Below are 16489 nucleotides of genomic sequence, written 5' to 3' on the forward strand. Positions count from 1 at the left end.
AGAGAGGGAAGCAGGCTCACTGCTGAGCAGAGAGCCCGATGCGGGGCTCGATCCCAGGACCCTGAGATCATCACCTGAGCCGAAGGCAGAGGCTTAACCCACTGAGCCACCCAGGTTCCCCTATGACTGACATTCTTAAAAGTAAACACTGTCTTTTCTTCTGGAAGTTGCTATTGTTCAAATAATGACACTTCCTCTGACATCGACAGTGGCGAGTGGAGTAGAATGTCAGGCTAAGATGAGAGACTATGTTCTAGTGAAAAATCGGATCAAGAATCCCCTGACACCACATCAGTATTTTACAGGCTGGACTTACCTGCCATTCCAGCGTGTGCTAAAGGACAGGCATAGGATCAATGAAACAGTCACTCAAAGTTCAAGTTTTTTCTTTTGTTTTTAATACCAATAGCCAAAATGCACACACACACACACTCACACACAACCACACCCTGGTTCTTAGTTAGCTAATGGTAGCTCAAAAACAAAAGGAAAACCATGCCAAGACCTAAGAAATAGATGAAAATATATGTAATATCATGAAACTAGAAAAAAAAAATTCTTCCCCAAATGTTTTCAGGATTGTAGTCTTTTTTCCCTCATCTTTAATTCCTTTTGTGACATTCAAGTCCTAGAAAATGTTTTTGAAAGCAATTATATTTCTAAAGTAAGTTTTCCCAAACTCCCACAGCTTAACTTTTCAGCTTAAAATATCATGTTTTAAAAGGTGTTGGCATTCAGTTTTACCTAACAAATAGCTGGGGCTTGGAAAAGAAGAACAATCTGACAATTTAAAAAGAAAAAATTTGTGTGTGTGTGTGTGTGTGTGTGTTTGCTTATTTTGCTTTAAATCATTGACTTATTTGAACAAGTTTTTAAAAATTTTATGAGAATTACAGACTTTATTTTTCACATTAGATAATGAAAGTTCACTAAATAAATCTTAGCTCTTTTGAAACTCTTCATTTGAACAAGAAACCCAAGCCAGCTTTCTGTGAATCCATTTTGCTTTTCTTTTAATTTTTTAATTGAATAATGGACACACAGTATTACATTAGTTTCAGGTGTACGTGTAGTGATTTTCACATCTCTATATGTTATGCTGAGCTTACCACAAGTATAGCTACCATCTGTCACCATACAACAATATTACAGTAGCATTGACTATTCTTTTTGCTAATCTAATTGTTAAAGACAGCCTTATTCTCACTTTAATTATAAGAATTGGAAATTCTTAAAACAAATTTTTGAAATAAAACTGCAAAAATTGTTATCTTAAAATATCTTTTCTAGCTTTGATGTATCTGGAGTCAGATGTTCTCCTGCCATAAATAATGAAAAAATAAATTTTAAACACTATTATTAGAAATTGGGCTATGCAGGGCTGTTAACTATGAAAGAAGGGAGATAAATGAGGTCTTTTCTCTGAATACTCTTTCTCCTTAGGGTCATTTTCTAGATCAGGATGTAGAAAAGGAAATTTCCAAATGGAGCAATCTTCCTGTGTGGAGGGGACAGAGATTCGAATTTGGAAAGTCTGAAGTGATTAGGATTTGTGGAATGGGATTACTGAAGAACAGAAAAGAAGCCCCACACATCTCTGGAGGGGTCTGTTTGAGTCTTCATCCAAATACTAAAGTATTCACATGTGCAGAGTGTACTCACGACCAGGCAGTGGGAGAGAAGAGCTGGGTGTGCTAAAGCCACATAATTTCCAGAATACAGACTGGAACTATTCAGGTTCTTATCAGGCAATATGAAGATGTTCTTGAACACTCATAGCATTTAATGAAGTGCCCATAAAAAGATGTTTTATTGGTAAACCGTAGAGTAAAGGTCTCTTGAGACCCATTTTATAAAGCTTAAACACAGAAATGACCAAGCTGATATGCAAGTAACTTAAATGCTTGCCAAAACAATATTCAGCAAAATTCAGGTATTCAACAGCATGGCATCCACAATGTATAGTATTTAATTCAAAACTACTTGATAAAAGAACAAGGAGAAAAATGCTGTGCAAAGATTACCTTTAACAAAAGATGCTGGAACACCTGGACATCCACAAGCAAAAAAAAAAAAAAAAAAAGAATCCAGAGAGAGACCTTATATCCTCCACAAGAATTACTCAAAATGAATTACACACCTAAATATAAAATGAAAAACTATAAAACTTCTAATAGATAACACAAGAGAAAATCTTGGGTTTGGCAATGACTTTTAGATACAACACCAAAGTCATGTCCTATGAAAAAAATAATTGATAAGCTGGACTTCATTAAAATGAAAAAAAAAAAACTTCCACTCCATGAATGGCAATGTCAAGAGAATAAGACAAGCCACAGAGAGGGAGAATATATATGCAAAAGACACATCTGATAGAGGACTGTTACCAAAAATATACAAAGAACTCTTAAAACTCAAGAATAAGAAAACAAACAACTTGACTTAAAAATGAAAGACCCCACAAACACTGCTTCACATCATCTATCCTCAGAAAATTGCAAATTATAAAAAAATATTGGGGTACCTGGGTGGATCAGTAGGTTAAACATCTGACTCTTGATTTCAGCTCAGGTCATGATCTCAGAATTGGGAGATTGAGACCCATGTTGGGCTCCATGCTAGGTGTGGAGCCTGCTTAAGATTCCTTCTCCCTCTCCCTCTGCCCCTCCCAACAACCCCCTCTCTGCTTGCTTTCTAAATAAATCTTAAAAATAAATAAATGAAATGAAATTCTACTACACACCTATTAGAATGGCCAAAATCTGAAACAGTAACAACACAAGTGCTGACAAAAGTGTGGAACAACAGGAACTCTGATTCATTTCTGGTGGGATTGCAAATAATATAGCTACTTTGGAAGACATCTGGAAATTTTTTATAAAACACATTCTTATGATCCTTCTATTGTGCTCCTTGATAGTTGCCTAAAGGGCTTGAAAATTATGTTCACACAAAAACCTGCACACAGGTGTTAATAGCAGCTTTATTCTTAATCGCCAAAACTTAGAAGCAATCAGGATGTCCTTTGGTAGGTAATGGATAAACTGTAGTACACTGAGATCATGGAATATTATTTAGTGCTCAGAAGAAATAAGCTACTAAGCCATGAAAAACCATGGAGGATCCTTACGTGCATACTGTTAATTTTAAAAAGTCGGTCTGAGAAAGTGATCAGCTATATGATTCTACCTATATAACATTCTGGAAATAGCAGAAACTATGAAGACATAAAAATATGAGTGATTGCCAGGGCCTAGGGAGGAAGGATGAATAGGTTTAGTGCAGTAGATTTTTAAGGCTGTGAACCTACTTTATATGATACTCTTATGGTGGATACACATTATACATTTGCCAATACCCAAGGAATGTATGATGCCCAGAATAAACCCTTGTACTGCTCTGTTGGGAGATGCTGGTAATTGGAAAAGCTATTCATGAGTGGATACAGGTTGTATAAGGGAAATCTCTTTTGCTGTGCACATAAAACTGCTCAAAAAGATAGTCTGTTAGAAAAAAAAAACTCTTGGAAAATCAAAAGAATGGTCAAACAATTTCCAAATTTGATGAAAATTAGAACTTCAGAGACCCTAAAACTCCACTGATTCCCAAGATAGATAAACATTAAGAAAACCAAGTTGCTGAAAGTTAATGATAAAGATAAAAGTATTTAAAAAAACAAAGAAAATGACATAGTATTTGCAGATAAAGAAAAACTAAGAGCTATCTTCTCATCAGAAGCAATGCAAAGCAAAGTATGATGTAAGTAACATCTTTAAAGTGTTAAAAAACGAAACTTGTGAAACTAAAGTTCTATATACAATGAAAATAGCCATTAAAATGCTAATAAAATGAAGACATTTTTATACAAACAAAATGAATATACCCCTAACAAAGTTGTGCTATAAAACATATTAAGAGGAATTTCTTCAGGCCGACAGAAAATTCTACCAAATGGAAATTCAAACGTACATAATTGGAAGAGCACAAACATTTTAAAAATCAAAAAAACAGAAAAGAATGCAATCTAAAGCTTGTTTCTTAAAGTCATAGCAGACTTATTGTGAAGAGCACAAACATTTAAACAAATTAAAAATATATTTTATCTTTTTAAGTCTTTTTATAAAATCACAACTAGGGAGGAAATTATATCCCAAATGAGTAAAAGAAAGAAAACAATAAAGATTATATCCCAAATGAGTAAAAGAAAGAAAACAATAAAAAAACAGAAAAGAATGCAATCTAAAGCTTTTTTCAAGAAAAAATCAGTACTATTGATAAACATCTAGCTAGAATGGTTAATACTAAAGGAAATGAACACACACCAATTACCAATATCAAGAAATAACTTGAGTTCCAGATATTTAAAGGATGAATAGGGAATATTGCCAACAATTTATAGGAAATGAACAAATCCCTTGAAAGACAAAAATTATCAAAACTGAAATGAAATTACACTACTTCAGAAAATCTGAATTGCCTTATATCCATTAAAGACGATAAGTTGTAATTAAAACCTTCCAAAATATAACTTCTAGACCCACATAGGTTCACTGGTGAATTCTATAAAAAAAAAATTTAAAGAATAACTAATAGAAATCTTCCATAACTGTTTCAGGCCATAGAGATAGAGGAAATTGTCCTAATTATTATTTTCTATTATTCTGATATCAAAATAATAAAAGAACTTATAGGAAAAGACAGTGACAGATTAATAATCATGAACATAGACACATTAGTTCTCAAATACTCAACAAAAGTTTCAAGCAAATCATCTCTCCGATCCATATAAATAATAATGCATATATTAAAAAAAAAAAGGAATCTGTGTGATCATTGCCTAAGATTCAGGGAAAAAATAACAAAATGCAACACCCATTTATAACAAAATGCTCAACAAACTAGGAATAAAAAGAAACATTGTCAAGTCAAATATTCAAATATTGAAGGACAGCTTTAAAAAAAACTACAGCTAACATTAGAATTAATTGTGATAAACTAAATACCTTTTCTCTAAGTATTTAAACAAGAGAAGGATGATTATTTCTATCCAGCATTTGCATTCAGTAATGTACTGAAGGTCTTAGTGACATAAGAAAGGAAAATGAGGGACCCCTGGGTGGCTCAGTCGGTTAAGTGTCCGCCTTTGGCTCAGGTCATGGTCCTGGGGTCCTGGGATTAAGTCCTACATCGGGGCTTTTATAAAAACCCTTTATAAAAGGAAGATGAAAGAAAAGTAGATTGTAAAGGAAGAATTAAACATTCTTCATTCTCAGAAGATATGATCATGTATGTAAAAAAGTCTTCATAGAAGCTACTTAAAAAAGTAAGGGAGTTTAGTAAGGATATATGACAAGAACATATGTATAAATTAATTCTATTTCTACATATGCAGCACAAACCATTAGAAAGAAAATGAAAATAAGAGCATGAAAACCAAGATTTGTCCCTAAGAATAAATTTTTAAAATATGTGCAAGTTAATTATTCCCCAAATCGTCTACATATTCCCTGTGATCTCAGCAAAAATACCAGGAGATGATTTGTGTATATTGACAATCCAATTTTAAAGTTTAAAAAGAAAAACAAATATCCACGCCCATTAGAAAGACTAAAATTAAAATGTCTGGCCAATGCCAGGAGCTGGCAGGGATATGGAGCAATGGGAACTTTCCTGCATCATTGGCAAGAATGTAAAATGGTACCTTAGGGAACTGTTTGGTAGTTTCTCAATAAAGTGAAACAGAAATTCATATGACTCAGCAGTTCCACTCAGTTTCTTTATACCAGAAGAATGAAAACTTATTTCCACCCCAAAACTTATATGCCTAGGTTCATAGAAGCTTTATTTAAAGCCCAAAGATAGGAATATCTCAAGTTCTGAGATAAATGGATAAACATATGATGAGATGTTCATCCAATGGAATTCTACCTGACCAAAATATGCTGAACTAATGAATCTAGACACAAAAGATCTATACTGGGTAAACCTATTTATGTGAAATTTTATACTGAACTGATTTAATCTATAATGGCAAAAAAAAAAAAATTGATCACTAATTGCCTGCACTTAGGAGTGGTAGACCAGAATTGACTTCAGAGGACACAAGACATTTTTTGTTTTGTTTTGTTTTGTTTAGTTTTAGTGAAGGAACAGTTCTGAATCCAGGAATATACATTTGTCTAAACTCATTGAATTGGATTGTCCCATTTATTGTCAGTAAATTATACCTGAAATTTTAATTGAAAAAGTAAAAACTAAAAACACTCAGTGATTTCAGATTGGAGGTATTCTTAACACTGCCTTCCATTCACCTCAGCCCTAGATTTTACTGACTTGTGCCCAGAGGACCTGGGTTTTAATTTAGGTTCCACAGTTAATTAGCTCTGTGATCTCAGCTAAGTCACTTGCTTCTCTTAGCTTCTTCCTTGGTAAACGAGAGAACTGGACTAGACAATCCCAAAGGTCCACCAAACTCTGAATATCTGGAGTGAAGAAATACATAATTGAAATGTTTTCTTTAGTTCATTTTACATTTGGTTTAATAAAAGATAACTTAATTAATATATATTTATATGACTGATGATTTAATGTTGAAATATTTTTCCAACACTGAATAATATTACCTACAAGGACAGAGATTAATCTAGATATGACATAGGATTCTAGTGGCTTAAACAAGAGAAATAAATACTACACTCTTTCTTTGGGGTTGTTCACTAGGGATCTCAGAGTCAAGTAAAAAGTTTACTTTTCTTGTTTTGATTTTTAGTCACCAATACTATTACTGTTATCAGATAAAAAATGTGATTATTAAATATCCAGTTCTTCTAAGAATGCAGAAGTATTTAAAAAGCAAAAAAGATTCCCTGACTTGGATATTGCATTTGAAATGTGTTCTATACATATGATCACAAATGCAATTCACCCCTGACTTTCCAGCAGTCCCAATAGAATTACTCTTTGTTTACTAAGGTATAGTTGACATATATCACTATATTATTTTCAGATGTACAACATAATCATTTGATATAAATGGTCACCAAAATAAGTCTAGTTGACATCTCTCACTTCACATAATTATAAAAGTGTTTTCTTGTGATAAGAATTTTTAAGATCTACTGTCTTAGCAACTTTCAAATATACAGTACTATATTATTAACTACAGTCACTGTGATGTACATTATATCTCCAGGATTTACTTATTTTAAAACTGGAAGTTTGTATCTTTTAATCACCTTCATCCATTTTCCTATAGGTATTTGTGTTTTTCTGTCTGACTTACTTCACTAAGCACAATGCCCCCAAGATTCATATATGTTGCAAATAGCAAAATTTCCTTCTTTTTTATGGCTGAATAAGTGTGTGTGTGTGTGTGTGTGTGTGTGTGTGTGTGTGTATGAGTTTTTTTTTTTTTTTTTTTACCCATTTATCCACTAATGGACACCTAGGTTGTTTCCATATCTTGACTATCACAAATAATACTCTAGGAGCCCAGATATCTTTTCAAGTTAGTGTTTTTATTTTCTTTGGATAAATACCCAGAAATGGAACTTCTGGGCCATATGGTAGTTCTATTTTAATTTTTTGAGCAACCACCATACTGTTTTCCATAGTGGCTTGTTTCAGTGTACATTCCCACCCACAGTGCGCAAAAGTTCCCCTCGCTCCACATCCTAGCCAGCATGTATTTCTTATCTTTTCGATAGTAGCCATTTTCCCAGCTCTAAGGTGATGTTCCACTGTGGTTTTGATTTGCATTTCCCTGATTAGTGATGCTGAGCATCTTGGGATTGACCTATTGGTCATCTGTGTGTCTTCTTTGGAAAGAAGAAAATATTCACTTCCTCTGACCATTTTTTAATCAGATTGTTTTTTTTTTACTCTTAGCTTATATGAGTTTTTTCATACATTTTTAGATACTAATCCCTTCTCAGATATATGATTTACAAATATTCTCTCCCACTTGGTAGGTTGCCTTTTTATTTTTTATTTTGTTGGTTTCCTTTGCTGTACAGAGCTTTTTAGGTTGATTTAGTTCTACTGGTTTATTTTCCTTTTGATGCCTTTGATTTTGGTGTCAAATCCAAAGCATCATCAACAAGATTGATGTCCAGGATGCCATCTATGTTTTTTTCTAGGAATTCTATGGTTTTAGGTCTTACGTTCAAGTTTTTCATCCATTTTGAGTTAATTTTTGTGTATACTGTAAAATGTCAGTTCAATTTTATTATTTTGCATGTGGCTTTCCCAGTTTCCCAGTTTGCATGTGGCTTTCCCAGGTTTCCCAGTACCATTTATTGAGGAGACTGCTCTTCTTGCCTTTTTTTTTTTTTTTTTTTGTAAATTACTTGACCATATATGTGAAGGTTTAATATCAGGCTCTCTATTCAGTTCCTTGATTGATGTATCTCTTTTTATGCCAAAACCATCCTATTTTGATTACTACAGCTTTGTAATATACTTTGAAATCAAGAAGTGTAATACCTCCATCTTTGTTGTTCTTTCACAAGATTGCTTTGACTGGGGTCTTTTGTGGTCCCATATAAATTTTAGTATTATTTGTTCTATTTCTGTGAAAAATGCCATTGGAATTCTGATAGGGATTGCACTGAATCTGTAGACTGCTTTGGGTAATAGGGCATTTTAATAATACTCACTCTTCTAATCCATGAGCATGGAATATCTTTCCTTTGATTTGTGTCTTCTCTAATTTTTTCTTCAATGTCTTGCTTTCAGTGTATAAGTCTTTCTTTCACCTTCTTGGTTAAATTTATTCCCAAATATTTTGTTTTCTTCAATGCAATTTGCAAGTGGGGTTGTTTACTTCATTTCTCTGATAGTTCATTGTTAGTGTGTAGAGATGGATCAGATTTTTGCATATTGATTTTTGTATCCTGCTACTTTTCTGAATTTACTGATTAGTCCAAACAGTTTTTTGATGGAGTCTTCAGGTTTTTCTATATGTAATATCATGTTTTTGCAAATAGTGATAATTTTACTTCATTCTTTCATATATGGATATATTTTATTTCTTTTTCTTGCCTAATTGGTCTGGCTTGGACTTCCAATACTATGTTGAATAAGAGTGTTGAGAATGGATACTCTTGTCTTGTTCCCAATCTTAGCAGAAAAGCTTTCAGTTTTTAAATGTTGAGTATTATGCTAGCTGTGGGTTTATCACATATGGCTTTTATTATGTTGAGGTACTTTCCCTTTATAACCACTTTGTTGAGAGTTTTGAAACTAGATATTAGTTGTATTTTCTATATTCTCTATTTTTTATTGTTTATATAAATATCACTAAAATCTGAAGACTATACTGTTGTACTCTCCTTTGCTATTTAGTCATTTGTAGGACTCTAATATGTGTTTTAAGGAATTAAAATCCTTCTAATTCTTCAAAATATACTTAATTGGCACCTAAATACCAAATAAAACAAATTAAAAAAAAACAAATAAAAATCCTTTTACCTTCCTTCTTTACTGTCTTATATTTAGAGGCACTTTTAATCTATAAAGAGCCTAATGCGCTACCTGGTAGATAGACTCAATGTTCAAGAAGCGCTTGGACAAGGATCAGGGTGAGGCAAGTGAGGCACTTGCCTTGGATGCAAAAATATAGGAGGTGATTCTTTATCATTATCAAGGTAAATATTTTAATGCAATATTTTAAGAAACCACATTTTAATTTAAAAATCCAAGATAAACAATAAAGACAGGATTAGTAAGGATACTGAACTGAACTGCATGTTTTTATTCATTCTTTCCGAAAAAAACTATGTTGTGAATAAGCATTATACATTACCTTAGTCTTACAAGTGTATTTCAGATGGTTGTTTGGGACACTGAAATAGAAATAAAAAAATTTAATTTCTTCTGTGCTATAAAGAAACCAAATTTGGAACTGAAAGGTAGAACAATAGATTTCTGTCTTTATTATAAGCATAATATTGTATCATTTGGAATATTTCTTACCTGTGTTAATAAGGACAATATTTGAATATTTATAAATAACAAATCCCTAGAGTTCCTTATTTTAAGAGATATTTGAATTCATTGGCTTTTATCTACTGTCAACATTAAAAAATATCGTATTCATCCATTTATTTCTAGTAATCCATAGCCTGACCAATTCAGAGAATCTTCTCAGAATGCTTCCGTCTCACTGCTGGGTCACATTGAGGCAGAAAACTGTCAGGAAACTGTGTATGTACAAAATCTGTGAGTTTAGAAAATGGAAGGAAAATATTTTAAAACATTCTACTTTCACATACAAATATATTTCTTATATGGTATACTAAATTAACTAAAACTTGGATGTCTAAATGGCAGTCCTTATAATCCATTTTTTCTACATTTCAGTCTAAATGCTTTAATTGTATACATTACCAATGAAATATGGGTATAAGAAGCTTCTTTAAAACCAAATTACATAAGAACTCAGGCAACAAATGTTATTTTATACCAATACCAAAAGTAAATCAGTGATTGTGAATTTGAATATTTTTCAACTCCTGAATATTAAATATCTTAATTTACATCTATCTCTGTGTTAAAAATAATTAATGTATATATAATGCACTCAGTATATTTTAACAACTTTTGTTCTGAGGTCAATAACTATAAAATAATGCCTAAGTTATAAAGTTACTGAGATTCTGACATGTCTGAGGCTGAGGGCACAATATCAAAATAGAGGCATCTTATATGAGTGATGTCTTTTTCTTATTTTGTGTTAAAACTTGGCTTTTAGTATGTGTGAGCCTGGCAAAGTTTTAATGTGAGCTTTACAATTGAACACATTATCTCTATTTTCCTATATGTCAGCCTTCTTATACAAAATGGTATACAGATAATACAATATGTCTTCTGTTGTAACCACCAGTAAGCAGTAAAAGTGCTGTTCCTAGAGATATGGCCCCTCTATACATATTTCAGCATAGCCTAGGTGGTATGTTTATTCACCTAAAATTATCACATAGTGGGTGGTGAATCTACCCACATCTATCGTCTATCTGGATATAGATACATAAAAATCACAAAATAACTGGTACAGTTTTTTAAATTACAAGGTTTTTATAGCCTAGGGCTAAAATTTTTCTGTCAGGGAGATTAGTTGGGGAATCTTCCATTTTTCTGCAGACTTTTGTGCATAGACAGGACAGTGGATATCAATTCAAATTCTCCCCTGCCTAGCAGGTATTTCTGGTCATAGAGAAGTACAAGAGGGAATGTCTATATCTGCTTAACCAAAAAGCTGGGTCACTGCCTGACTCAGGAGTCAGCCCATCTAACTTTATTTCTTGATTATTCCTCCTACCTATGAAAAGTATAAGAGTACTAGACATTCTCTACTATAACCACCACTGGCTTTATTTTCTCTATATCATTTTTGTGGGAAGGCTATATATGGATCCTTAAAATCTGGGGAATGTTTTTCTGGAACATTCTCCCCCTTATCCTGGAAACAATTTTGAGAAGGTATTGCCATATATAACAATGAGGTAAAGTATTTTTAAATTTCTCTGAAACATCAGGTCGTATAATTTGATAGTCACCTGAGGTCCCCATTTCCAAAGAAAGCGGTGAGGTTTTCACAGAATGTTGTGGCACTCTGTTAGCTCAGTGAGAGCTGTGGCAAAAACCATTGCTTCATAAGTGTCACCTCTCCCAGCTCAGCAGAGACCCACTGACATAGGCCTCTGTCTTAACATTCACCAACTAATTTATATTTTAAAAATTATCTTAAGCACAATGCTTCAGAAACAAAATACAATCAAAAGAATTTTATATCATGACCAAGTGGGATTTTTTTCCAGGTATACAATATTAAAAAATGAATCATGTATTCACCAGAGTAGTAAAGTAGAAAACCCATATGATCACATCAGTTGGCACAGAAGAAACACTTGACAAAACACAATATCATTCAAGACAAAAACTTTCAGCCAACTAGGAATACAAAGGAACACCCTCACTTTGATAAAGAACATCTATAAATAACCTACAGCAAACAACATGTCTATAGTGAGAAGCCAGAAAAGTTTCCTTTAAGCTCAGGAGCAAGGCACTATCCAAAATTGTAATGTAAGTCCTAGTCAGTGCAATAAGACAAGAAAAGGGAATAAAAGTTTACAAATTGAAAAAAGAAGAAATAAGACTGTATTCACAGATGGTGGGATTGTCTATGGTGGAAACCTCAAAATCAACAACAAAAATTCCTAGAACTAATAACTGAGTATAACTAGGTCTCAGGATACAAAGTTCATAAGTGAAAATACCTGTGAAGAACAATCAAAATTTAGAATTAAAAAAAAAAATTACCCTCTACAATAGTACTCCCAAAATGAAATGCTTAGGTAAAAATCTAATAAAGTATGCACAAACATATATGCAGAAAACTACAAAGTACTGATGAAAAAATCAAAGGTATGTGTGTGTATGGATATTCCAAATTTACGTGTAAGAGCACTCAATAGTGTTAAGATGTCACCTCTTCCCAATTTGATCTATAGATTCAGTGCAATCTCAATCAAAATCTCAGTAGGCTATTTTGTGGATATTGAAAAACAGATTTTAAAGTTTATGTAAAAAGACAAAGATCTAGAATAACAAGATGCTGAAGAACTAAGTTGGAGAACACTTGTAATTTTAAGACTTACTGTAAAAGTACATAATCAAGACAGAATGGTATTAACAATAGACACAAAGTTTAGGTGAACAGAATAGAAAATCTAAAAAATAGAACTACACAACTAGAGTCAACTGATAACTGACAAAGAAGCAAAATAACGAACAGAGAACAGTCTCTTCAACAGATGGCACCAGAACAAGTGGACATCCGGAGCTAGTACCCGCGCCTGGAATCAGGTCACAACCTCAGCCGCGCCTGCCGCCTGCCACTGCCTCTGGACCATGGACCCCGCAAAGTGAGCGAGCTTCGGGCTTTCGTGAAAATGTGTAAGCAGGATCCGAGTGTTCTGCACACCGAGGAAATGCGTTTCCTGCGGGAGTGGGTGGAGAGCATGGGGGGTAAAATACCACCTGCCACTCATAAAACTAAATCAGAAGACAGTATCAAGGAAGAAAAACCAGACAGTAAGAAGGCGGAGGAAAACATAAAGACAGATGAACCATCAAGTGAGGAGAGTAATCTAGAAATTGACAATGAAGGTGTGATTGAACCAGATACCGATGCCCCTCAAGAAATGGGAGATGAAAATGTAGAGATAACCGAGGAAATGATGGATCAGGCAAATGATAAAAAAGTGGCTGCCATTGATGCCCTAAATGATGGTGAACTACAGAAAGCCATTGACTTGTTCACAGATGCCATCAAACTAAATCCTCGCTTGGCCATTCTGTATGCCAAGAGAACCAGTGTCTTCATCAAATTACAGAAGACAAATGCTGCCATTCGAGACTATGACAAAGTTATTGAAATAAATCCTGATTCAGCTCAGCCTTGTAAGTGGCACGGGAAAGCACATAGACTTCTGGGCCATTGGGAAGAAGCAGCACATGATCTTGTCCTTGCTTGTAAACTGGATTATGATGAATATGCTAGTGCAATGCTGAAAGAAGTTCAACTGAGGGCCCAGAAAATTGCTGAACATCGGAGAAAATATGAGCGAAAACGTGAAGAGCGAGAGATAAAAGAAAGAATAGAAAGGGTTAAGAAGGCTCGGGAAGAACATGAGAGAGCCCAGAGGGAGGTAGAAGCCAGACGACAATCAGGAGCTCAGTATGGCTCTTTCCCAGGTGGCTTTCTTGGGGGAATGCCTGGTAATTTTCCTGGAGGAATGCTTGGAATGGCAGGGGGGATGCCTGGAATGGCAGGAATGTCTGGGCTCAATGAAATTCTTAGTGATCCGGAAGTTCTTGCAGCCATGCAGGATCCAGAAGTTATGGTGGCCTTCCAGGATGTGGCCCAGAACCCAGCGAATATGTCAAAATATCAGAGCAACCCAAAGGTTATGAATCTCATCAGTAAATTGTCAGCCAAATTTGGAGGTCAAGCATAATGCCCTTCTAACAAATAAAGCCCTTGCTGAAGGAAAAGCAACTTCGATCACCTAATGGTTGTCGCAATAATACAAATCAGTGTACCTCCGACCATCTCATGAAAAAAGCTGGGGTGCTGTGAAGAGAATCCCTACCCCTCTGCTCCCCATGCAACTGAAACATTCTGCAATGGTTTGCCATTAGGGTATTCATTCAGATAATGTTTTCCTACTAGGAACTACAAACTTTAAACACTTTTAAACCTTAAAAATATTTAAAAACATATTAAAAGGGTGTATTAGTCCCTACATTTTTCTTTACTAATCATTTCAGTTTTTTTCCTTTGGATTAATTGGGCAAGGAAGATATTTCAGTGTGGAAGATTCATTGCTCAGTTATAACGAGTGAAATAAAGGTTTATTAGTGGGAGGCAAATAATACATTAAAATAGATGAAGTTTGAAAAAAAAAAAAGTGGACATACATATCCAAAAATAAATAAATAAATAAACCTGGACACAGATTTTACACCTTTCACCAAAATTAACACAGAATGGTTCATAGGTTTAAATGTAAAATTCAAAACTATAATACTTCTTGAAAAATATAAAATTACATAAGAAAATATACATGACCTCAAGTTTAGTGATAAAGTTTAAATACAATAGCACAATTTCTAAAAGAAAAAAAATGATAGGTTGGGATTTACTAAAATTAAAAACTTCTGCTCTGTGAAAGACTCTATTAAGAGCATGAAAATATAAGCCATACATATACTGGGAGAAAATATTTGCATGACACATGTATGATAAAGGACTTGTGTTTAAGATACGTAAAAAGAACATAATAAGAAAACAAATAGTTGAATTAAAAATGTACAAAGATCTGAACAGACACCTTACCGATGAAATCATATAGATAGTATATAGATGTCAAATTATCCTACGAAAAATTCTCAACATTGTTTGTCATTATGGAATTCCAAATTAATGAGATTCCATTATACACCTATTAGAATGACTAAGATTAAAAAATGGACAAAACCAATTGCTGATGAGGATGTAGGGTAATAAGAACTCTCATTTATTGCTAGTAGAAATACAAAATGGGACAGATGCTTTAAAAGATTGGAAGTTTCCTGCAAAGCTAAGTATAGTCTTATTATAGGATCCAAGAGTCCTGTTCTTAGGTAGTTACCATGGGCAAGTCCTTCCACCTCTCTGGTTCTTAGTTTTCTTGCTCATAAAATAGGAACAAAAATGTCACCTACCACAGAATTGGGCCACACTTTTAAATGAGATAATGTGTAAAAGCCCTTGTCATAGTGCTTGGCACAGTATAAGCACCCATTTACAGTAGCTATTATTTTGTCAGTTATGAACATAATGTTGGGTTTCAATTAAAAAAAAGACTTAATATCTAACATGATTAATTCTGGAAGTTTAAAAAGTACATTTACTATTTTTTGTCAGTAATGCATGCGCATTGTTTGAGAAGTCTGCTGGGCCTATGAGATACAAACTAAAAACAGCAGTCTCTCTCCTGCCTATTATGCCAAAATCAGCCATTCTCAACACTGTCGTTTCTTCCAGTGCTTGCCTATTTTTAAAGTGTGTGCATGTCTGTGTGTGTGTGCGTATATTATAATACTACCTTCTGATTATTCAATTAGACACTGTCCATTGACTTTCTATTATAATCAAAGAAGATTTTCACTTTCCAAGTTTTGTTAAATCACAACTATTTGTCAAATCCATATTCAGTGATTTCCCTTTTATAAGCATGAACATATTCTTCACTAATGAATCAAGTATTTTGATTACATTTCCATTTTGGGGCTACTTTTTTTTTTTTTTCCTAGACTAAATGCTTTTTTGAGGTTTTAAAAATTTGGTATTCTTGAATCTCAAAATTCAAACTGCTCTATAAAATGTCTCTCAATATAATGTTCTAGTGGGTCAAATTTTTCATGTAATTTATCAGTTCCAATTTTTTTCTGAAACTCCAACCTTCTAGTCATATACAGAGTGCTCTCTAGAACTGCTACTCGTCTGTCACCCTTAGACTACTTTTACGGTCATCTTGGGAACTCCTTTAACTTCTCTCCAATGTTGGTTATCCTGTTTCTAGAATTCTGTATCTATCTTTAATTTGGATTAGTCATTCCTTTTGTGCAACACATCCTATAGTAGGTTCCTGAGGCAAAGGCCATAAGTAGTGCTTTTTGTTTTGAGATTTGCATGTTTGAAGTATATTTTTTCACCAGCTATCATATTTAATTGATAGTTTTTCCAGGTATACAAGTATAGATTGAGAATAATTTTCATATGAAATTTTGAAGGTGTTGTTCCATAACTTTCCAGCTTCTAAAACTGCTGTTGAGAAGCCTTTATTCCTTTTCTCTTCTATTTAAAAACAAGAAATTGAGTTTTTATGATACCTTTGATTTCAAACTACAAACCCATGTTTAAATCCTGGCTCTGCCA

At 33.7% G+C, this 16489-nt stretch overlaps 1 pseudogene across 1 annotated transcript in view; it reads left to right on the plus strand.

Moving 5' to 3' along the window:
* LOC111151988 overlaps window positions 1–14461 on the plus strand; it is a 52856-nt pseudogene extending 38395 nt beyond the window's left edge. Inside the window, exon 2 of the transcript XR_002640897.1 lies at window positions 12819–14461. The product of XR_002640897.1 is annotated as a hsc70-interacting protein pseudogene (transcript). The remainder of the gene's footprint in view (window positions 1–12818) is intronic.
* Window positions 14462–16489: the final 2028 nt, after the last annotated feature.

This window comes from Enhydra lutris, unplaced genomic scaffold (genome assembly GCF_002288905.1).
Source record: "Enhydra lutris kenyoni isolate GAN:26980312 unplaced genomic scaffold, ASM228890v2 scaffoldscaffold27, whole genome shotgun sequence".
Taxonomy (NCBI): domain Eukaryota; kingdom Metazoa; phylum Chordata; class Mammalia; order Carnivora; family Mustelidae; genus Enhydra; species Enhydra lutris.